Raw genomic sequence first — 25,810 nt, 5'->3', positions numbered from 1 at the left:
AATGACGTTTTGCCATTCGTGCACCCAGGTTCGTCGTTGAGTACACCATCGCAGGCGCTCCTGTCTGTGATGCAACGTCAAGGGTAACCGTAGCCACGGTCTCCGAGCTGATAGTCCACGCTGCTGCAAACGTCGTCGAACTGTTCGGGCAGATGGTTGTTGTCTTGCAAACGTCTCCATCTGTTGACTCAGGTATCGAGATTTGGCTGCACGATCCGTTACAGCCATGCGAATAAGATGCCTGTCATCTCGACTGCTAGTGATACGAGACCGCTGGGATCCAGCACGGCGTTCCGTATTACCCTCGTGAACCCACCGATTCCATATTCTGGTAACAGTCATTGGATCTCGACCAACGCGAGCAGCAATGCCGCGATACGATAAACCGCAATCGCGTTAGGCTACAATCCGACCTTTATCAAAGTCGGAAACGTGATGGTACGCATTTCTCCTCCTTACACGAGGCATCGCCGGCCGGAGTGGCCGGCCGGTTCTAGGCGCTACAGTCTGGAACCGCGCAACCGCTTCGGTCGCAGGTTCGAATGCTGCCTCGGGCATGGATGTGTATGATATCCTTAGGTTACTTAGGTTTAAGTAGTTCTAAGTTCTAGGGGCTGATGACTTCAGAAGTTAAGTCCCATAGTGCTCAGAGCCATTTGAACCATTTACACGAGGCATCAAAACAACGTTTCACCAAGCAACGCCGGTCAACTGCTGTTTGTGTATGAGAAATCGATTGGAAACTTTCCTCATGTCAGGACGTAGTAGGTGTCGCCACCGGCGCCAACCTTGTGTGAATGCTCTGAAAAGCTAAACACTTGCATATCACAGCATCTTCTTCCTATTGGTTAAATTTCGCGTCTGTAGCACGTCATCTTCGTAGTGTAGCAATTTTAATAGCCAGTAGTGTACAAGACGCATCACGAAGAAATTATCCGAATGGTATGGAAATCGGTAGAGGTGAAGTAGATGTGTGGACAAACAAATAATTACAGATTCAGAAAAATTGGATGATTTATTTAAGAGAAAGAGCTTCACAAATTAAGCAAGTCAGTAACGCATTGATCCACGTCTGGTCCAAGCTTTTATTTGGCTTGGTATTGATTGATAGAGTTTTTGGATGTCCTCCTGAGGGTTGTCGTGCCAAATTCTGTTCAACGGGCGCGTTTAATCGTCAAAATCCCGAGGTGGTTGGAGGGCCCTGCCTATAATGCTCCAAACATTCTCAACTGGGGAAAAATCCGGGAACCTTTCTGACCAAAGTAGGGTTTGGCAAGCACGAAGACAAGCAGTAGAAACTGCAGACGAAAGAAATGGTGCCCCAGACCACCAGTCGTAGTTGTCTGGCAGTGTGGCTGGCGACTTTCAGGTTAGCATCCCAGCATTGTCCGCCGAGGGACTCATCACTCAAGGCAATTCTACTCCAGTCAATGAGATTCCAGACCGAAGACGTGTCTGGAGACGCCCCGGATAGAGGAGGGATACCAACGTGTCTGTCGCCCGCCATGGGGCCCCACAACCAGGAGTTGTAGTCTGAGATGCCTTTTCTTTGCATAGCAGGACCCCTTTGATTGTCATCCACTGCTGCCTCATAGCACAGCAGTACGTCGAAGATATTCTATGCCCCATTTTGTTGCCCTTCATGGTAAGCATCCTGCACTTATATTTCAGCAAGATACACTACTGGCCATTAAAATTGCTACACTACGAAGATGACGTGCTACAGACGCGAAATTTAACCGACAGGAAGAAGACGCTGTGATATGCAAATGATTAGCTTTTCAGAGCATTCACACAAGGTTGGCGCCGGTGGTGACACCTAAAACGTGCTGACATGAGGAGAGTTTCCAACCGATTTCTCATACACAAACAGCAGTTGATCGGCGTTGCCTGATGAAACGTTGTTATGAAGCCTCGTGTAAGGAGGAGAAATGCGTACCATCAAGTTTCCGACTTTGATAAAGGTCGGATTGTAGCCTATCGCGATTGCGGTTTATCGTATCGCGGCATTGCTGCTCGCGTTGGTCGAGATCCAATGACTGTTAGCAGAATATGGAATCGGTGGGTTCACGAGGGTAATTCGGAACGCCGTGCTGGATCCCAACGGCCTCGTATCACTAGCAGTCGAGATGACAGGCAATCTTATCCGCATGCTGTAACGGATCGTGGAGCCACGTCTCGATCCCTGAGTCAACAGATGGGGACGTTTGCAAGATTACAACCATCTGCACGAACAGTTCGACGACGTTTTGAGCAGCATGGACTATCAGCTCGGAGACCATGGCTGCGGTTACCCTTGACGCTGCATCACAGACAGGAGCGCCTGCGATGGCGTACTCAACGACGAGCCTGGGTGCACGAATGGCATAACGTCATTTTTTCGGACGAATCCAGGTTCTGTTTACAGCATCACGATGTTCGCATACGTATTTGGCGACATCGCGGTGTACGCACATTGGAAGCGTGTGTTCATCATCGCCATACTAGCGTATCACGCGGCGTGATGGTATGGTGTGCCATTGGTTACACGTCTCGGTTACCTCCTGTTCACATTGGCGGCACTCTGAACAGTGGACGTTACATTTCAGATGCGTTACGACCCGTGGCTCTACCTTTCATTCGGTCCCTGCGAAACCCTACATTTCTGCAGGATAATGCACGACCGCATGTTACAGGTCCTGTACGGGCCTTTCTGGATACAGAAAATGTTCGACTGCTGCACTGGCCAGCATATTCTCCAGATCTCTCACCACTTGAAAACGTCTGGTCAATGGTGGCCGAGCAACTGGCTCGTCACAATACGCCAGTCACTACTCTTGATGGACTGTGTTATCGTGTTGAAGTTGCATGGGCAGCTGTACCTGTACTGATTTCTCAGGATCTATGCACTCAAATTGTGTGAAAATGTAATCACATGTCAGTTCTAGTATGATATATTTGCCCAATGAATACCCGTTTATCATCTGCATTTCTTTTTGGAGTAGCAATTGTAATGGCCAGTAGTGTAATACCCGACCACACACGGAATGAGTTTATACTGACTCTCTTCATGCTTGCTAAACCCTACTTTGGTCAGAAAGACCGCCTGATATTTACCCAGTTGAGAAAGTTTGGAGCCTTATGGGCAGGAACCTTCAACCACCTTGGGATTTTGACGATCTAATTCTCCAGTTGGACAAAATTTGGCACGATATCCCCCAGGTGGGTATCCAGCAACTATGTCAGTCAATGCCAAGACGAATAACTGCTTGCATAAGGGCCAGAGGTGAGCCAATGCGTTACTGACTTGCTCAATTTGTGAAGTTTTTTCTCTTGAATAAATCATCCAATTTTTCTGAAATTGTAATTATTTGTTTCTATGTACATGTACGTCGCATCTACCTATTTCTATTCCATTCCGATAATTCTTTCGCGGCGCGTCTTTTTTGTCTTAGTGTGTATTTCAGGAAATTCGCACCCTAACCTTTATGTGCACGGGATGCGAGTTTGAACTTGTGGAAAAGGCAAACAGGAGATTCCCTGGCTTTTCTGTGAGTGCATTATAGGTTATACAGAGTTGTTCTACTTGCCGTGATCATATACACTCCTGGAAATTGAAATAAGAACACCGTGAGTTCATTGTCCCAGGAATGGGAAACTTTATTGACACATTCCTGGGGTCAGATACATCACATGATCACACTGACAGAACCACAGGCACATAGACACAGGCAACAGAGCATGCACAATGTCGGCACTAGTACAGTGTATATCCACCTTTCGCAGCAATGCAGGCTGCTATTCTCCCATGGAGACGATCGTAGAGATGCTGGATGTAGTCCTGTGGAACGGCTTGCCATGCCATTTCCACCTGGCGCCTCAGTTGGACCAGCGTTCGTGCTGGACGTGCAGACCGCGTGAGACGACGCTTCATCCAGTCCCAAACATGCTCAATGGGGGACAGATCCGGAGATCTTGCTGGCCAGGGTAGTTGACTTACACCTTCTAGAGCACGTTGGGTGGCACGGGATACATGCGGACGTGCATTGTCCTGTTGGAACAGCAAGTTCCCTTGCCGGTCTAGGAATGGTAGAACGATGGGTTCGATGACGGTTTGGATGTACCGTGCACTATTCAGTGTCCCCTCGACGATCACCAGTGGTGTACGGCCAGTGTAGGAGATCGCTCCCCACACCATGATGCCGGGTGTTGGGCCTGTGTGCCTCGGTCGTATGCAGTCCTGATTGTGGCGCTCACCTGCACGGCGCCAAACACGCATACGACCATCATTGGCACCAAGGCAGAAGCGACTCTCATCGCTGAAGACGACACGTCTCCATTCGTCCCTCCATTCACGCCTGTCGCGACACCACTGGAGGCGGGCTGCACGATGTTGGGGCGTGAGCGGAAGACGGCCTAACGGTGTGCGGGACCGTAGCCCAGCTTCATGGAGACGGTTGCGAAAGGTCCTCGCCGATACCCCAGGAGCAACAGTGTCCCTAATTTGCTGGGAAGTGGCGGTGCGGTCCCCTACGGCACTGCGTAGGATCCTACGGTCTTGGCGTGCATCCGTGCGTCGCTGCGGTCCGGTCCCAGGTCGACGGGCACGTGCACCTTCCGCCGACTACTGGCGACAACATCGATGTACTGTGGAGACCTCACGCCCCACGTGTTGAGCAATTCGGCGGTACGTCCACCCGGCCTCCCGCATGCCCACTATACGCCCTCGCTCAAAGTCCGTCAACTGCACATACGGTTCACGTCCACGCTGTCGCGGCATGCTACCAGTGTTAAAGACTGCGATGGAGCTCCGTATGCCACGGCAAACTGGCTGACACTGACGGCGGCGGTGCACAAATGCTGCGCAGCTAGCGCCATTCGACGGCCAACACCGCGGTTCCTGGTGTGTCCGCTGTGCCGTGCGTGTGATCATTGCTTGTACAGCCCTCTCGCAGTGTCCGGAGCAAGTATGGTGGGTCTGACACACCGGTGTCAATGTGTTCTTTTTTCCATTTCCAGGAGTGTATATCTTTTCATAGCACGGATGTTTACGTCCGATAAAATCTAAGAACTAATATCAGCTTTGGTGATAGGGATGGCTGGCACACAAATAACTCCTACCGGTTCTTCTGTAGCTGCGGTAGGTGCTCTCTAGAGCTTTGTCTTAAGATTCGAAAGCGCCGCTTTATCTTTTTCTGTTGCCATATAATCATGAATTTTATAAAAAATTACTGGTTGCAACCATCGGAGAACACTCAGTCTTTGAATAAGATATTGTGATACTGTAAACTTTATGGGCACTCTTCGGCGCTATGAACTGCATTAAAAAAACGCGCAGCCGAATTAGAAATACCTGCCCACAAACGTGTCGTACCGTGGAATGGACTCCATGAAATAAAAAACACTGGAGAACCATCCTAAGCCATAGCTTTTCAATATCCGTCCCAACTTCATGGAGACTAGACGGAACTGAGATCAAGGTGCGTAAATATTTCTGGATGGCATCCCAGATGTGCTTAATTTGCAGGTGAACAGGTAGATGCCGATTTAGTAGACGCCGAAAGACGCCGACTGATAACCGAGAGTGGCACAGTGAATAGCTGATAATAGAACCCAGTATATTATATTGTACACCGAAAGTTCTACAGAATTTAAAGTACAGTGGCTTGCGCGGTATGTAGAACAGAGCTAAGGGCAGGGTATCTGCCAAGTCACCCAATCAGATTCATGTCAGTGGAGCGTTCCCTAAACTATTCTGACACAATTAGGAAGCTATGCGATGGTAAATTGTCGTGTTGAAGATACAGGTCGCTTGTCGGTACTGTATTAAGAAGCGGATGCTCACGATCTGGCACAGATTCCTAACCTTCCGCCGATCTGAGGTTATGATTGACTTATCTGGAGGTGCAATTCGGCCTAGTAAAAGTCCCCCCACACGAAATCAACAAGATTTAGACTTAACATTTAAATTATAAATAAAGAAACAGGAGAAACCACTCTGGTTACTTTGCTTTTTACACTGTAAGGGCAGAAAAACACAGATTTCACATGGAAACCCGTATTTGTTGTTGAATTTTATGGTTCTGTGTGGAGTAAATTTAGCACGAAACTTTTCTCTCCATAATTGTTAGATCAAGTGAGGTGGTGTAGTAGTGGACTCGCAACCCAGGACCGTGGTGAAAACGCCTATTCTGGCACCCACATTCAGGTCTTCTTGGTTTCACTAAACAGCTTCAGGCAACTGCTGGTAGAGTTGAAAAGCTCACAGTCAATTTCCTCCCAAAACTCTGTTTTTATTTCGCCACTAATGAAATCCTCGTCGATAGGACGTTAACCTCTTATCTTCCTTAATTTCTGTTTCTCAAAATTAGCATCTCCAGTCGATAAACATTGGGCTACTTTTATTTTGTTTATTGCTTTTACATATAATTAAATGAATATTTTTAGTCACTAACAAAAGTATATCAGAAATTATAAAGCTAATAAACATACGAAGTTTCGTTTATGTATCTTATGTATCAGTGTAACATATTCAGCTGTTGAAAAGCGAATTTTAATGCATATATTGATCTGACATTGTGACTCTGTGTGTCGGAGTGTACACTCTAATGAGGCTTCGTGCTTGGGATACGGCTGATTCGACATGAAATTTAAGTTTAATTCGGTCTGAAGTTTCACTGAGTACAACGACGTATAACGATAAGTCGAGAAAGTGTTACGACCAACGACGTTTTCACAGTACAAAACATTCCATATAAATTGGGAGAGGGTAATCCACAATTATATTTTACAAATGAGGCTCAGTGAAACTGATTTTAAAATATGCCGCGATAAATAAAAATTTGCTCCAGAACTGGATTCGCACCGTGATGTCCTGCTTATAATCTTATCTTATTAGGAAATTCGAGCAAGCCAATAAAATTCTCTCCCACTTATCCGAGAAAACAACGAGAGTTTCTCCTTTGGGGAAATATGCCACTATAGGAACGGGTATGATTGATGACCAGACGATCTAGCTCAATAGGCAACTGTTCGCGACAGGCAGGAGATGTTGGTTCTAATTTAAATTTTCATTTCTCCACACTACACATCACATTGCAGATTTATCATTTCACAGCAGATTTTGGTTATTTCAGTTATATAATTTTATACCATTGCATTTCACTGATTTCATATGTCCATGATTACATTACATTGAATTTAACACACTGATTACGGCCAACAAAGAGACTTCAATTGGCGCATGGGACCCGGACGGCTTCAGCGCCAAGTGATTTCTGCCTCAGATCGAGAATTACAACGCACCTCCACCCTTTTAAATAGGACAGGTCAACATTTAGCCTTTTATTGGTTCAAATGGCTCTGAGCACTATGGGACTTAACATCTGTGGTCATCAGTCCCCTAGAACTTAGAACTACTTAAACCTAACTAACCTAAGGACGTCACACACATCCATGCCCGAGGCAGGTAGCCTTTTATTCAAGTGACGGAAACTGATTAACTTTCCCTGACATCATAAACATTTCTCTCCACATAAAATGTCCGATGTTGTTGTTGTTGTTGTTGTTGTGGTCTTCAGTCCTGAGACTGGTTTGATGCAGCTCTCCATGCTACTCTATCCTGTGCAAGCTTCTTCATCTCCCAGTACCTACTGCAGTCTACAGCCTTCTGAGTCTGCTTAGTGTATTCATCTCTTGGTCTCCCTCTACGATTTTTACCCTCCACGCTGCCCTCCAATACTAAATTGGTGATCCCTCGATGTCTCAGAACATGTCCTACCAACCGATCCCTTCTTCTAGTCAAGTTGTGCCACAAGCTCCTCTTCTCCCCAATTCTATTCAATACCTCCTCATTAGTTATGTGATCTACCCATCTAATCTTCAGCATTCTTCTGTAGCACCACATTTCGAAAGCTTCTATTCTCTTCTTGTGTAAGCTATTTATCGTCCACGTTTCACTTCCATACATGGTTACACTCCATACAAATACTTTCAGAAACGACTTCCTGACATTTAAATCTATACTCGATGTTAACTAATTTTTCTTCTTCAGAAACGCTTCCTTGCCATTGCCAGTCTACATTTTATATCCTCTCTACTTCGGCCATCATCAGGTATTTTGCTCCCCAAATAGCAAAACTCCTTTACTACTTTAAGTGTCTCATTTCCTAATCTAATTCCCTCAGCATCACCCGATTTAATTCGACTACATTCCATTATCCTCGTTTTGCTTTTGTTGATGTTCATCTTATATCCTCCTTTCAAGACACTATCCATTCCGTTCAACTGCTCTTCCAAGTCCTTTGCTGTCTCTGACAGAATTACAATGTCTTCAGCGAACCTTAAAGTTTTTATTTCTTCTCTATGGATTTTAATACCTACTCCAAATTTTTCTTTTGTTTCCTTTATTGCTTGCTCAATACACAGATTGAATAACATCGGGGATAGGCTACAACCCTGTCTCACTCCCTTCCCAACCACTGCTTCCCTATCATACCCCTCGACTCTTATAACTGCTGATACGCACTGGAAAACCTTCTCAAGCAGAGCCAGTTGTACGGTTAATGCGGCGTATCGCCTTGGGACGAAAGCCATTTGGCTCGAATGTTGCTCTAAAATACGCTCACAAAGAAAAACAAGCAAAAAAGTGTAGGATTAAGAATGAGCAACTGTGGAAACTACAGTAACGTGATTCTCGCAAATGAAGATTCAAGCGTGGGCACGGCTTTGAAAACGACGTCTTTATTTGAATTTTACATCATTATTTCGTCTACAGCGTCTGATATTTTCTAGCAACTGTGTTGAGATGATGTACACATTAGCGTAATGAGACTTTTAAACTGTGCTTTGCAGCATTAACACATGTTTACAGTCACCTAGGACATCCGTTTGAAGGAAACCAAAACAGCATAACACTGAAAATAAGTCACGAAGAATCATCTGGAGAGAATTAAATTTCTGTGGCAAACTAATAATATATCCCACTAAAGCCTACTCTTAAACTAACAAGGAAACCTCCCCATCGCACCCCCCTCAGATTTAGTTATAATTTGGCGCAGTGGATAGGCCTTGAAAAACTGAACACAGATCAATCGAGAAAACAGGAAGAAGTTGTGTGGAACTATGAAAAAAATAAGCAAAATATATAAACTGTGTAGCCCATGCACAAAGTAGGCAACATCAGGGATAATTAGAGTTTAGGAACGCCGTGATCCCGTGGTTAGCGTGAGCAGCTGCGGAGCGAGAGGTCCTTGGTTCAAGTCTTCCCTCAAGTGAAAAGTTTAATTTTTTATTTTCGGACAGTTATCAAATTTCAGGCACTCACACATAATCAACTTCCCTCTCTAAAATTCCAGGACATGTTCAGATTTGCTTGGACATATGCAGGATTTGACGGTCTACACAAGGAAAAATTTGAAAACGTTAGAAACATATGTTTTGACAGAGCACAGGAAAAACTGTGCGACTGTGAAACTGTTGCATTCATTTGTTGCAGTTTATGTGACAAACTCTTATGATTTCACCACTTTTTTGGGAGTGATTATCACATCCACAAAAAAACCTAAATCGGGCAAGGTAAAAGAATCTTTTTACCCATTCGCCAAATGTACAAGTTAGGTGGGTCGACAACATATTCTTCTCATGTGACTCTCATGCCGTCACCAGTGTCATATAGAATATGTCAGACGTGTTTTCCTGTGGAGGAATCGGTTGACCTATGACCTTGCGATCAAATGTTTTCGGTTCCCATTGGAGAGGCGCGTCCTTTCGTCTACTAATTGCACGGTTTTGCGGTGCGGTCGCAAAACACAGACACTAAACTTATTACAATGAACGAACGGACAGATCATAACTTTGCGAAAATAAAGAACGTAAACTTTTCACCCGAAGGAAGACATGAACCAAGGACTTCTCGACCCGCAGCTGCTCACGCTAACCACGGGACCACGCCGGTCTTTAGCTCATACTGTCCTTGATGTTGCCTATGTTGCGCATGGACTACTCAGTTTGTATATTTTGCTAATTTTTTTCATAGTTTCACACAACTTCTTCCTGTTTTCTCGATTGGTCTGTGTTCAGTTTTCCAAGACCTATCCACTGTGCCAACTTATAACTAAATCTGAGGGGGGTGCGATGGGGAGGTTCCCTTGTAAGCTATTTAATGTCAAAGGACATTTTCTTGGGATATCATGAACTTTAATGACAGAAATGACATCAAATCAGATACGTGTTTGATAAGTTCTTGTATTTTGCTGCTAGCGTGCTACGATACGCGGTTACAGATGACTGCTACGTACTGTCAGAAAGGATAAGCTATGTCCTCCGGTTCGGGTACCTTATGAATTACTTTCTGGCCTTGGAATCATCGATTTTGGTGTAGCATTTGCTTCAGTTTTAACTATATCTGTAGTAACGTTTCTGAGCGTACTTCACTGGCATCAGTTTTATTCAGTTCATACTCATCGATTTTCCATTTCATGCCAGTGAATTCATTTCAGTTGGTGTATATTCATTGTGGCATAAACCGCTATCCTTCATCATATCAATTTTTTCAGGGGTCCTATTCCGGTTTGAGGAACCAAATATGTTTATTTAAAACTAATAGGTCTCATGTTTTGGGGGAATTGTGAAGTCACGAAGAATAAGGGAACCATCAGTGAGAATGAAAGTTTATGTCAGGTCTGGCGGTATGTTCAGATAGCCCGATGGTTAAGAAGACTGCTTGCGATAAGCAGGAAAACTGGGTTCCGGTCCCAGAATGGCACAAATATTCATTAGTTACAGCATATTCATTCTAGTGACTCCAACAGAGTGTGTGGGCTGACACCTCAAACTACTGCTCAGCGTAGTTTCCAGGGATACGAGAGGATGTTACAAGTATGTCCAGTTCAACACTAGCCCTCATTCCGCGTGCTCTGGTATAAACACACGGGAACGGAAGGCCATAAGTTGCCTAACACACTCAGTAACTGCGTGCGTACCATTCGGTCCACATGTTGGTTCAGTGTTCTCGCAATCCACATTAAATGTCACTGAAAGATTTTGGTATCCCGCTTGGTTGGAAACTAGTTGCATTCAATTACATTTCTCGTGTAACGAAATTGTTTTAGTACAATACTTTAAGATGTACAAAAATAATATAATAACATCACTTATTAGTTTGGTTCAAATGGACTTAACTTCTGAGATCATCAGTCCCCTAGAACTTAGAACTACTTAAACCTAACTGACCTAAGGACATCACACAAATCCATGCCCAAGGCAGGATTCGAACCTGCGACCGTAGCGGTCGCACGGTTACAGACTGTAGCGCCTAGAACCGCTCGGCCACACCAGCCGGCACTTATTAGCTTGTTTATTATTGGAAATTGGCAGATGTTTTAAAATTTCAGAACATTTAGTAGCCGGCCGCTGTGGCCGGGCGGTTCTAGGCGCTTCAGTCCGGAAGCGCGCGACTGCTACGGTCGCAGGTTCGACTTCTACCTCGGGTATGGATGTGTGTGATGTCCTTAGGTTAGTTAGGTTTAAGTAGTTCTAAGTTATAGGGAACTGATGACCTCAGATGTTAAGTCCCATAGTGGTCAGAGCCATCTGAACCATTTTTTGAGAACATTTAGTATATAGCTAGTTTCACAGTAATGATAAATGAAATTCGTTTTCACTTTCACTCATTTTCATGTCAAAGATTTTATTTATAAATTCAATTTACGCAACCTTTTTAAGTTTATTAGCTTTCGTATTTATTAAACTGAGACTTTTTCAGTCGTCTGTGTTCATATTTTTGTTCAGATAATCTTCTGAATTACACTTCCACTATGTGTGTGCACTGTGAAGGCTGGCGTGCATTTTCGTACGGTCGATAAACGTCGTTGTCAAAACACTCCACAAAACATACAACACTACTAAATACACGTATAGTTCCAGAGAATGGGTTTGATTGCGTAGCCATCCTCCGCAGCAAGCACAGAAATATTTGTTTTGTAAACAAAAACCGCCTGTTCTTACTGTTCTCCCAGACACCTTTGGCCTTTTTCGCTATAAGCCATCATCAGTGGGATAGTTCCTCGCCTTTTTGATAAACAACCCAATCAAGTTTAGACACACAGTGAACTCACAAAAGTGGTTCAAATGGCTCTGAGCACTATGGGACTTAACATCTATGGTCATCAGTCCCCTAGAACTTAGAACTACTTAAACCGAACCAACCTAAGGACATCACACAACACCCAGTCATCACGAACCCGGGAACCCGGGCGCGGGAACTGAGAACGCTACCGCACGACCACGAGCTGCGGACGTGAACTCACAAAGTTACGTCTTGAAATCACGGTTTTCAATCAAATATCTATAATTAGTGATTGAAGACTGATAGTGTGTTACAACAATGAGGGCAAACAAGATAAAAAGTGTGAAGAAAAAAGTTCGGAACATCAAAACGTATTTATGTTCCCTAAATAGAGTTGTAGTGCGACCTTCAGCATGGGAATAGATGTGAGGAAACGCAGATGCCAACCAGAAACGCGAACTGTCCCAATGATAATGCCTTAAAGTGAAAAAGGCGAAACGCGACTGGGAGAAATAAATACAGTGCTGCAATAAAGGCGGTTTTTATTAACAAAACAAATATTTCGTAGGGAGACTGATCACGCTTGGCGGTTGTCAAATAGCGCACGAGATTTTTCCCCAAGGGCGGAAAGCTATATGCTGTTACATTTTTTCGATACTACACGCATGCGCAAAAGGCATGCCTCCGATGCTCTGCTGAAAGCGACAAGCGCTTGCGCTAGGATTGCATTGTGAGGACGCAGAAGCGTCGTGAGTGTGTTGCGCCTGGATTGCCGCAGCCCGCAGCCCGCAGACCGCGGCTCTAGCAGCAGAATCTCTCCTCTCTGCAGACCGCCACTCTCCCCTTCGACGTGCCTCTATATTTAGTGTCCCACGTCACTGCTTACCCTAAAAGTCGCGCCACGAAGTGCTCGGCCTGACCATTCGGCCTCCACTGCATCAGCGCGAATTTCTAACAATCAATATGCCAATATCGTCACTCGGATTGTAAACATTTTGAGAGCGTTTTGATCCTCCATTAAATGAATTTTTATACCTGAAACGGTAGAAAGAGTGGCCAACAGTTAATTACGTTCAGAGATACTGGGTAGTATTTTGTGCCACATTGTAAACTAATAATGAGAAGCTCATAAAGAGAAAACTAACAGATAGGTCTTCACTATTATATTTACATATTTCGGAAACAAATTCTAAATTTTTACCTAGACGCACATATCGCAGACGTAGCTATTATAAGCGATTTCGGATTTTGGTACAATCGTTAAATGTATTTTCTTAGCTTTCGGTAACATTAACATTTTGGACTTCTAGTCATTGTTCTGTGGCCTGATATATAAGACGTGATTAACTGCTACGTTCCATAACATGACATTTATGCTAAATAACTTTCAGGTCTGTCACGATAACGCAATGTATTTGCAGAAAAGTCTCTCAACCGCTGAAACTTTAATATTGTAACAAGTTTCATGAAAGGATGAAGGTACTGTTCAAATGGTTCAAATGGCTCTGAGCACTATGGGACTTAACATGTGAGGTCATCAGTCCCCTAGACCTTAGAACTACTTAAACCTAAATAACCAAGGACATTACACACATCCATGCCCGAGGCAGGATTCGAACCTGCGACCATAGCGGTCGCGCTGTTCCACACTGTAGCGCCTAGAACCGCTCGGCCACTCCGGCCCGCGAAGGTACTGCTCGATTTAGTATATGGAGCACGTTCAGCCGCTCGCTGTTTCTTAATAATTTTTGTTCATCCTTCGTAATTATCCACGAAATATTTGATTACGGGATTAATAGCACGAAACTGTTCGTATGAATAAACAAAGGTATCTGTGGAAGGACGAGTTACTGTCTTTTTTGACGTTACTAACTTACTTTTGATGTGTTGTTTCCCAGAGATGTTGGTCCTTAGTACTATATGCAACTATCTTTTAATTTCGAAATTATATTTTTATCATTAAACAGGTAGCGAGCTATCATCAGACCAGTGCTGAGGTGAATCTGCGCTCTTGGCAGAACAGCCAAAGCTGTGCCCCCCCCCCTCTTCCCCCTCAGAGAAAAATTACCTTTCTGAAATTGTTTTCTTCTTCTTTACGAGATTTCGTTAACCATTTCAGCTGTATCGATATTTCTGCTATATTTCGTACCAACATCTGCTGCATGTTTTTCAAAATAAGATACGGAGCTCTCATTTGTGGAATACGTTAAATGTACTCGCAGTTGCACGTAGTAACAACCATCAGCTGTATAAGGGAACGACAGCAATGAAAATTTGTGGTGGACTGTGACTTGAACTCGGATTTCTAGTTTTATGTGAGCGGTCGCCTTGACCACTTCGGCTAACCGTGCACGACTCACGGCCAGACCCAAACTTCCATATGTCGTCGTCCCTACGTCACAACCTGAACTCATACACACATAATCTAATTTCCCTACTGGAGAGGTCGTTTTAATTGAAAGTCGCTGCTTGGTACCGGTGGATAAGTAAAACATGCAATGTTCTTACGGACATGCATACATGTCAGAAGAAACAGGCACTGCAGTGACTATAGCCGTTATTAAATTCATGAAATGTATGCGCAGTTGTGAATACGAATGTACACTAGCTGTATAAGGGAACGGCGACAATGAAATTTGTGCTTAATACAGCTATAAGTTAAACACTGTAACTATTTATAGTGTATGATAGAGATATAGAGAAAAAACTAGCAAAACTCTTAAATATATGTGGAACATCAAATAAAAGCACTCCGCGTTCAGGCCACAAGTGGCCCATAGGGACCATCCGACCGCCGTGTCATCCTCAGCTGAGGATGTGGATAGGAGGGGCCTGTGGTCAACACACCACTCTCCCGGTCGTTATGATGGTTTCTTTTGACTGGAGCCGCTACTATTCGGTCGAGTAGCTCCTCAGTTGGCATCACGAGGCTGAGTGCACCCCGAAAAAATGGCAACAGCTCATGGCGGCCCGGATGGTCACTCATCCAAGTGCCGGCCACGCCCGACAGCGCTTAACTTCGGTGATCTCACGGGAACCGGTGGATCCACTGCGGCAAGGCCGTAGCCTCGAACATCAAATAGATGCCTAAAAATAAAACACGGAAGTAGACATGATTGAAATTTTATAAGATAATGGCTGTTACTACTTGGAAATGAGTCATGGGTCACATAAGCCGACCAGATAGGATACTAGTCAGCGTATTAAAAGAACACACAGGGACGGTGTCTATACTGTGCAACTGCTGCCGGGTGAACCTGTCTCCCTCCACTGCTGACGTAACTCGTAGTAGTGAAGTGGTATGTACACTGATCAGCCAGACATTATGGCCACCTATCTATTAGCCGGCATGTCCACCTTTAGTACGGGTAACAGCGGCGACGCGTCTTGACATGGAAGCAATGAGGCCTCGGTAGGTAGCTGGAGGGAGTTGGCATGTGTCAGACACCTAATTCCCGTAAATTCCGTCAAGGGTGGCGATGAACTCTGACACCACGTTCAGTCACATCCCAGATGTGTTCGATCGGGTTCATATCTGGCGAGTTGGGGGGCCAGCACATCAATTTGCACTCTCCGCTGTGTTACTCGAACCACTCCACCACACTCCTTGTCTTATGAAAAGGCGCATTATCTTACTGAAAAATCCACTGCCGTCGGGAAACATGATCTTCATGAAGGGGTGTACGTAGTCTGCAACCAGTGTACGATACGCCTTGGCCGTCATGGTGCCTTGCACTAGCTCCACAGGACTCGTGGATGCCCACCTGAATGTTCCCCAGAGCAAATGAAGCCGCTGCCCGTAGTACAGGTGTCAAGGAGCTGTTCCCCTGGAAGACGACGGATTCGCGCCCCCTCATTCGCATGATAAAGAAGGTATCGGGATTCATCAGATCAGGCAACGCTCTGCCACTGCGCCAACGTCCAGTGCCGACAGTCACGTGCCCATCCCAGTCGTAGTTGCCGATGTCGTGGTGTTAACATTGACACATGCAGGGGTCGTCGAATGTGGAGCTCCATTGTTAAGAGTGTTCGGTGCACTGTGTGTTCAGACACACTTATAGTCTGCCCAGCATCAAAGTCTGATATCAGTTCCGCCACAGTTCGCTGCCTATCCTGTTTTACCAGTCTGTCCAGCGTACGACGTCCGACATCTGTAATGAGGGATGGCCGCCCAACCCGAAGACGTCTGGACGTGGTTTCATCTTGGTTTCATCTCGTGTTGAAGACACTCGCCGCAGTGCACCTCGAACACCCGACAAGTCGTGCTGTTTCCGAAGTGCTTGCGCTGAGTCTCTGGGCCATCACAAGCTGTCCTCGGTCAAACTAAGATAGTTGGCACGTCTTCCCCATTCTCCACACAGAGAGCTCACTGATGCTACATGCACTGTGCGTGTGTCTGACTAGCAGTCATTCCTTACCAAGTGACCCTGTTATCGTCTGGAATGGTTTATGTCGGTAGTAGGGCGGTAGTCATAATGTTCTGGTTGATCAGTGTATGTGCGAGGCGGGTGTGTGGAATCAGTCCAGTAAGATGGGTCGACGTGAAGACGTGATAGAACATGAAGTTGGAACTATCATGTTTCGGCGTGCTCATGGCCACGCCGTTACTAAAGTTGCCCTATTTGTCAGTGTATCAACGCGGAGTGACCAATGTATCTACAAGGAATGGTATGTAGCTAGCAGCCGTGGAACACGGTATAAGAACAGTGGTCATAGATACTAACAGGTAGGGACTGAAGATGTGTGTCACTTGTCGTCAATGACTATCGGTTTGGAACCTGACAATAACTGCTGCTTTCAGTATTGCAAGTCCATCTCAACCAGTTTCCGAACGAGAGTTGCGAGGGGAATTGGATGCAGTAGATATTTGGAGTCGGGTACCCCACAAAAGGCCATTACTCACAGCGACACGTGAAGATGTATTTGTTAGTAGACCACACAACAAAAAAACTGGCCAGCGGTGACAGGAGGCGTGTAGTGTTGTCCGACGAGTCTTGGCTGTTGCAAATGATGCGAGGCCTCGAGTGCACCGACGGCACCACGTGGAGGGTGTAGTTAAGGCCGGATGTGGTTGTTTGATGTTTTGTGGGTGTTACCTGTATCATCACTTTAACCCACTCTTTCAGGTTACCGTGAAAATGAACGACGATGATTATTTCAACATTTTCAGTGAACATGTGTTGCTCTTTATTCTGCGTTTTATTATGAATATTCTGTGGATACCCTGGCTTCCAAAGGTGGCGGTCATGTCCACATAGCTACGGGCATGCGCTTCTACGCTGAAGAGCATAAGAAACTTATCTTGCATGGAGAGTCATCGACAGATGTTGAAGTAACTTCGCCTGTACCGCAGGGAAGTTGTGTTGAGTCCCTTGTCTTCACGTTGCATATTAATCACCTTGCGGACAATATGAATAGTAACCTCAGTCTTTCCTCAGATTATGTTATCTACAATGAAGTACAACTGAGGCTGATTCTCCAAAATATTAATATATCACAGTTGCCGGGGCTGCAATATGCTAAAAATTCTAAGTACAGTTTGAAAGAAGTCAAATCTTCATAAGATTGTAACACTTAGTAAGGACATCAAATGGAACGATGTATAGGGTCAGTCTTGGGTAAAGTAGATAGCAGACTTCGGTAGAATACTAGGGAAATGCAATCAGTCCACAAATGAGATTGCTTGCAAAACATTCGTGGAACCCATACTAGAATATTGCTCAAGTATGTGGGACCGCTACCAGATAGGACTAACGGGAGATATTGAACATGTACAGAGCAGGGCAGCGCGAATGGTCACAGATTTGTTTAAAACGTGGGAGACTGCTACAGAAATGTTGTAAGAACTAACCTGGCAGACTCCTGAAGATACACGGAAATTATCCCGAGAAAGCCTAGTAACAAACTTTCAAGGACCGGCTTTAAATGATCAATCTAGGCATATAATACAACTCACTACATACTGCTCCCATAGGGATCGTGATGATAAGATTAGACTAATTACAGCATGCATAGAGGCCTTTAAACAATCATTTTTCCGGTGTTCTATACGTGAATGCAACGATAAAAAGCCCTAATAACTGGTGCAGTGGGACGTACCCTCTGCCATGCAATTTACAGTGATCTGAAGAGTATAGATGTAATTCACATATAAGTTGCTCGAGGATCTCTGTTACACATTTGTATGGGCTATCCTGATCTGCTACCATCACAGCAGCGCGTCTCTCTGCGTCATGACGGCTTCATAAGGATTCGTAACACTGGAGAAATACTCCAGAAAAGGTAGGACTAGTATCTTGTGTGTGATTTACTTTACAGATGCACTTCATTTTCCCAAAACTCTTCCCACAAATCTAGGTCTTCCTATTCACGTTACTTGTTGCAGACTTTAGGTATTCGTCCTAATTCATATAGCTTCTCACTGTTAACTGTAAAAATTTAAACGAGTTGACGTCGGTAACCTTATCCAGGAGTTCATGAGGAAGGCATAGGTCCTTTCTGCTGTGCATCCACCATAAAACCGCATCATACACATAACTAAAACAGATTTAGGCCTTGTAATGGCAGTTATCAGTGTGTGTTCAATTTTTCCACGAAGAAGGATGTGAGTATTACAAAGGGAAATGTGGAAAAACGAACACAAGATGACAAAGACGACACAGTCTTCGTAGCCAAGAAACACAGGATTCATTTTGATAAGAATCGGGCTGTGCCATTCAGGAGGGGGTACTCTTCTAAGTTGTAGCGGTGGAGGCAGTACAGATTGCCAAGTGCTTTCAGCAAAGAGGAGGACGTTGAGTTCAGCGTGATCTGGCTTTTAGTATTCGTGCTAAATCGTATTTCCTACTTATCGTGACCAATAAAAATTCATAAATGGAAACATCCGTGGCAATGGGAGTTTGAGTCAGGCCAGGCGGAGAGTTCAGCGAACCTAATGGTTAAGGCGACTGCTCGTGATAATAACGAAATCCTCCACGGGCATGAAAATGTCGTTCTTCACTACATAATCATTACGCCACAGGTTCAGTGTATCTGAACGATGTGCACTTATATTATTCATGTCGTTGCAGCTTCACCGATCTCATCCCCATAGATCCATTCATTAAATTTCTGCACAATTATTAATTTCATAGATAGTTTCTGTGGTGGAAATAGTGATGTTATTAGTGGAAGCGATGGTATAGCACTCGTTGTACATTAAAAATGAAACATCATGTGGGCGGCATGCAACAGATGTCAAAATGTCGTCAAGTTCGCTACAAGCTTGGATATGCAAATAATTATCATTTCAGCATAACAGCACAAAGTAGGTAGGTTGCAACGCAATCTACATTCTGTACACAGGGGAAGGTTACAAAGTGGATTTCTCATACACAAAATGCATTTGATTCTCGGCTGTTTGTGAGAAGATCGCATTATGCCCCGTGCAAGAAGGAGAAACTAGTACGTGTCGAAATTCGACAGCGGAAGGATCCTAGGGTATCGAGACTGCGGTTTATCGTTCCGCGATTTTACTGCTCGCGTTGATCAGAGTCCTACGACTGTCGCGAGCATATGGAATCGATGGGTACATGAGAGCCATACTTTACGTCATGCACGAACTCAACACCCCACAGGTCTAGCTGTCGCCCGCACATACGTATTGCTTGTTTCGCCGTGGATTTAAGACGTATAGAGGGCAGGCCGGTTGCTGTGCCGTATCTTCGAGGTCTCCGTGACCTTGTCTTTCAACAAGATAACGCAGGATTACATGTTGTCCGTGCTATCCTGGCCTACCTCGATAGAAAGGGAGTTCGACTGTTGTCGTGACCACCATGTTCTCCTCATCTCTCACGCATTCATCTCATCGTGCGTTACCGGGAACCTGGCATCCACCACTGCAAATCACTTCGATTGATGAAATCTGTGAGAGAGATGAGGTAGCGTGGAATGACGTATCCTTATCTCTCCTCTAAGCTCAGTTTAAGTCGATGCCTTAACAATTTCGCACCCTGTACACCCCTCACATCACCTACAGATTTAATTGTACAGGGTGAGTCACCTAACGTTACCGCTGGATATATTTCGTAAACCACATCAAATACTGACGAATCGATTCCACAGACCGAACGTGAGGAGAGGGGCTAGTGTAACTGGTTAATACAAACCATAAAAAAATGCACGGAAGTATGTTTTTTAACACAAACCTACGTTTTTTAAATGGAAGCCCGTTAGTTTTGTTAGCACATCTGAACATATAAACAAATACGTAATCAGTGCCGTTCGTTGCATTGTAAAATGTTAATTACAACCGGAGATATTGTAACCTAAAGTTGACGCTTGAGTACCACTCCTCCGCTGTTCGATCGTGTGTATCGGAGAGCACCGAATTACGTAGGGATCCAAAGGGAACGGTGATGGACCTTAGGTACAGCGTCAGTGAAAAAGACCAATAAAAAGGTGTTAGCATGTGGACGTAATGTGCTGTTCCAGTCTCTTCTGTATCTAAGGTCCATCACCGTTCCCTTTGGATCCCTACGTAATTCGGTGCTCTCCGATACACACGATCGAACAGCGGAGTGGTACTCAAGCGTCAACTTTAGGTTACAATATCTCCGGTTGTAATTAACATTTTACAATGCAACAAACGGCAATGATTACGTATTTATTTATGTGTTCAGATGTGCTGACAAAACTAACGGGGTTCCATTTAAAAAAACGTAGGTTTGTGTTAAAAAACATTCTTCCGTGCATTTTTTAATGGTTTGTATTAACCAATTACACTAGCCCCTCTCCTCACGTTAGGTCTGTGGAATCGATTCTTCAGTATTTGATGTGGTTTACGAAATATATCCAGCGGTAACGCTAGGTGACTCACCCTGTATATTCTTCCTGCTGTACTGTATAGGTACAATAAGCAAAATTTCGTTATTTGCTATCCTTCCCTGTGTTTCCATTTTAATAACCGGCGTATTACAAAAATATAACCAAAATACAGAGCAATAAAATTTAGCTATATACGAACTAACAAACATTAACATTATCACATGAGAGTAAGACAGAAAGTTGAACAAAAATAGCCACGTGTACTTCATCAAACTGTACGGAAATTATCTGGAGAAATGCCCTTATTTCTCGGAAGGAACTAACGTCCAAAAACTGACCGAATACCAGTGGAACTATTACGGTATTCAGGCTAAAAAATAGAGCATCTATAAAGATGGTGGATAACATTTATGAAGGCGGGGAAGTTCCGCCAGATTTAGAAAAGAATGTAATTATTACACTTTTGAATAAAGCGAGTACGGAAAGTTACAAAAATCACCAGACAATCAGTCTGGGATCACCTATGTCAAAATACTGATAGTAGTATTTTATCATGCAATGCAGGGAAAAATTTAATCAAGAAAGGACTAGTATGATTTAGAAGCATTAGGAGCACCTGAGAAACAATTTTGACATTTTGGTTGAAAATAAAGCGCAAATGTATGAAAAAGAAGAAAACATACATCTGAATTTATGGATATGGGATGAAATAAAATGCTCTCCATTGTTAAGAAGCGTGGTAAGAACTACAGGACTAGAAAGGTAATTCATTCTCTTTAATCGAAGTGGAAATGAGTAGTCGATACTGCAGAAAGAGTACAAGACGACAAAATCAGTAGAGGTACAATGAAAGGTTGGTCTTTGCCACCACTATTATTTATTTCATATGCTAAACAAAGAATGAACGAAGTAAAGCACTGGGTCGAAATGGGGATGGTTTATCACGGACAGAAAGTCAGTGCGATATTGTTCGCTGACTATTCGCTGATGATGTAGCAGTGGCGCCGAGCCGGCCGGTGTGGCCGTGCGGTTAAAGGCGCTTCAGTCTGGAACCGCGTGACCGCTACGGTCGCAGGTTCGAATCCTGCCTCGGGCATGGATGTGTGTGATGTCCTTAGGTTAGTTAGGTTTAATTAGTTCTAAGTTCTAGGCGACTGATGACCTCAGAAGTTAAGTCGCATAGTGCTCAGAGCCAGTGGCGCCGAAAGTGAAGAGGAAATGAATCGAGTCCTTAATACGATGGAATAGGTGCCAATTGATGGCTATGATATGCGTATAAAGAAATCAAAAACTAAGGTCACGGTGTGAGCAGCAGGTGATAAGGCTGAATGGTCAAATGTTAAAAGTGAATAAGAAAGTCTTGAAGATGAAGGTGAATTTTGCTGTCTCACAAGTAGAAAACATAAAGCGCGAAGTTGCGTGAAGGACATGGGAAAAAGGGTTTCTTTAGAAAGATTCAGCTGCTAACATAAATAAACCTTCAGACCGGAAAAAGTTTTAGTGAAAAGCTATGTTTGGAGAACATTTTTAGAGAAACATGGACAGTGAGAAAAACAAAACTGAAAATATTATAAGACTTTGAAATATTATGTTACGGGAGACTGTTAATCTGATAGATTGCAAGAATAAGGAAGGCATTCTGCAACGAATCAATGAGAAAAAAATTGCGTAAGCAACAACTCATCAACCCGACCAGATATAATAAAATATTACGACAGGAGTAGTTGCTGAAAACTGTAATCGAAGGAAAGGAATTGTAGGGGCAGGGCCGGCCGGTGTGGCCGAGCGGTTCTAGGCGCTTCAGTCTGGAACCGCGCGACCGCTACGGTCGCAGGTTCGAATCCTGCCTCGGGCATGGATGTGTGTGATGTCCTTAGGTTAATTAGGTTTAATTAGTTCTAAGTTCTAGGGGACTGATGACCTCAGATGTTAAGTCCCATAGCGCTCAGAGCCATTTGAACCATTTTTGTAGGGGCAGGCCTAGATATGAACATACAAGGTAGATGGTTGACAGCTCAGCAATTGTACTGAAATCTAGAGGAGAAAGCCGGCTTTAGTGGCCGAGCGGTTCTAGGCGCTTCAGTCTGGAACCGCACGACAGCTACGGTCGCAGGTTCGAATCCTGCCTCGGACATGGATGTGTGTGATATCCATAGATTACTTAGGTTTAAGTAGTTCTAAGTTCTAGGGCACTGATGACCTCAGACGTTAAGTCCCATAGTGCTCAAAGCCATTTGAACCAAGAGGAGAAATTTTGGAAATTCGTGGCAAGTTCCTACGGGACCAAGCTGCTGAGGTCATCGGTCACTAGGCTTACACACTACTTAATCTAATTTAAACTAACTTACGTTAAGGACAACACACTCATGCCCGAGGGAGGACTCGAACCTACGACGGGAGAGACCGCGCGAATCGTGACAAGGGTCCCCAGACCGCGCGGCTACCCCGCACGGCTCAAGAGGATAACTGGCAAGCGACAGAAATGGAGATGTGCGTCAAACGATCTTTAGGGTTGATGACAAAGAATGAGAATTTTAGGGTGACGGATGATACTTCATAGAGGCATTATCGAAGTGGGTGAGTGTGGATTAAGGAGACTGACAGTGCAGTATTTTTGGAAAAATGGGTCGGGAAATCAGAAGAAGGTCTGACCGAACAATGTTCAAGAATCAAAAAATTACGATAGATGTCATGAATGATGATGTAAATTTAGATATCTACGGGAAAAAATGAAAACTAGAGCAGTATGAAAAAATGAAAAGAAAGATAAATTTGGGAGCAGATGAAACAATATTGCAAATGAGGTAAGAATATGTAAAGAACAGAGATTTAAATTGGAACACAGCCCTTGTTGATCAACATAAACTAAAAAAAGTCTTAAACTGAAAGAAGATGTGGTGTCTCGTATTCTGCAAAAGAAATCTTAGCTAAGGAAAAGATTTTGAAAACAGTGATGACTAGGCAAGTTTTCGGCGAGCTATTAGATCGCTGGATTTATTGATTTTCAATAACATGAGAGTCACATATCATTCCCTATGGAAGAAAAAAACGGAAGTTATTAGAGGGGGACATAGCGATTTCTCGGCCAATAGATAACTGAGATGGTAGTCTGCACAGCAAAGGAGCCGTTGACTTCACTTGTTCCATCACACACACACACACACACACACACACACACACACACACACACACACACTTTCAAAAGTACGAAGGCACTGTAAAATCAAAGATAAAGAACTAAGTTCTCTATGTAAGTCATGGAGACTGTGTTACAAGTAGGTGACACGTTGCGGAATAATATTGTAATTATGATTTATTCGGTGCGTTACCCTGATTATCTTTATTTCTTCGCCAATACTACCACAATAGTGAAAAAGCCTGTAATGTACAAACACCATAACACGCAAGATCCGGTTTCTAGTAGGTGCCTGCGTATAGACGCGTAAGTATGTACTATTATGTAGTTAACGTCGCTGCGGGAACAGCTCGGCTGAGCTTCGTTATGCCATTCTTGCACTGAATTCAGTGACCCCACACACGAGGTGCATATTAGGCAGCGTAAATTTATCTATACTGCTGTACATCGCTGTTAACGCATAAATAGCCGGCCGGGGTGGCCGAGCGGTTCTAGGCGCTACAGTACGGAACCGCGCGACCGCTACGGTTGCAGGTTCGAATCCTGCCTCGGGCGTGGATGTGTGTGATGTCCTTAGGTTAGTTAGGTTTAAGCAGTTCTAAATTCTAGGAGACTGATGACCTCAGAAGTTAAGTCGCATAGTGCTCAGAGCCATTTGAACCATTTAACGCATAAATAACAGCGGCAGAAAAACAAACCCAGCAGTACTGAATACAAGCTTCAGGGCGAAGGGTAAAGTGGGCTTTACTGTTGTCAACGCCAAGTGCCATGAGTGAATGGAACAAGTTTGTTTCCTAACACACAGCGCATACAGGCGATATTTTCATTGTTATGTAGATGTTTGGAGTGCAACCTGTATGCCAATCTTACGTCCCTCCGTTCCCAAAGTAGCTATTTAGATCCAGGTTTGGGTTCTTTGTGGAACAGTAACCGTTAAATTATCGCAACATTTACATTATAGCCTATAAATATATTTCCTTCTAACGCTGCTGCCTGAGACTAATTTTGCTTAGCATATGTCTCTTAGAAGCCTTCGAAGCAATGGCAGATGACATTTGTCTAAGAGGCAGCTAGATCAGATTCAGAGTGCACGTTTATCTTGCTCTTACTACTTCAGACCGTGTACATTTTGACCTCACGAATTACGAAGAGTACGTAAGACTTTCAGTATCTGCCTCGAATTATAGGAGAGGAGTATTGAAAAGATTGGATTCAAAAGAACGTTCAGATTAGTCAGTAGCCGCCTACAGTTATGTGTTTTCAGATAGAAAAAAATCGTCAATGGAAAAGAAATCGATTAGAAACAAGATTTCCACATTAAAACGCTCAACGGAGGCTCTTTTCCGAATTCATATATATTTTTCCACACTGTTTTTGCTTAACTCGTTTCGTAAACCAATTTAATGCTCCTAAGGCGTCATTAATGTTAACCTCAATGGCCAACCTTTCAGTTATAGGTGACCTACGCAGCACGCAATTTCGTAATGTTCGTGGAGAACAGCTGAAGATGGTATTTAGAAGTAAAAATTATTAATAATTTTGACTCGTATTCTTTTATATCATTTACGAAGGAACGTCGTCGCAGATGAGTAGCGAAACAGATCTCTGGATGTACGAAATTTTCAAACGAAGTATTTCTCCTCCGAGAAAACTGTGTCATATCACACAGGAAGAACGCACAAACTCAAATACTTATTGGAAATAATACAGATTAAATATTATCACTCAAATATTGGGTTACACAAGTTCACGATTAAGGAAGACACAATGATTAGATAATATACATGTTGTACGTCCACTAAACGTGCGAATCACTTACTAGG

The 25,810-nt window shown here is 43.9% G+C and overlaps 1 protein-coding gene across 1 annotated transcript in view; it reads right to left on the bottom strand.

The window, feature by feature from the left end:
- Positions 1-25,810, bottom strand: part of LOC124722244 (F-box protein At5g06550) — a 610,244-nt gene that overhangs the window by 40,783 nt on the left and 543,651 nt on the right. The gene's annotated exons all lie outside the window — the stretch shown is intronic.

The sequence above is a fragment of the Schistocerca piceifrons genome, chromosome X, assembly GCF_021461385.2.
Source record: "Schistocerca piceifrons isolate TAMUIC-IGC-003096 chromosome X, iqSchPice1.1, whole genome shotgun sequence".
NCBI classification, from domain to species: Eukaryota; Metazoa; Arthropoda; class Insecta; order Orthoptera; family Acrididae; genus Schistocerca; species Schistocerca piceifrons.
Note: the sequence above shows the minus strand (reverse complement) of the source record. Positions and strands in the feature narration are given on the sequence as shown.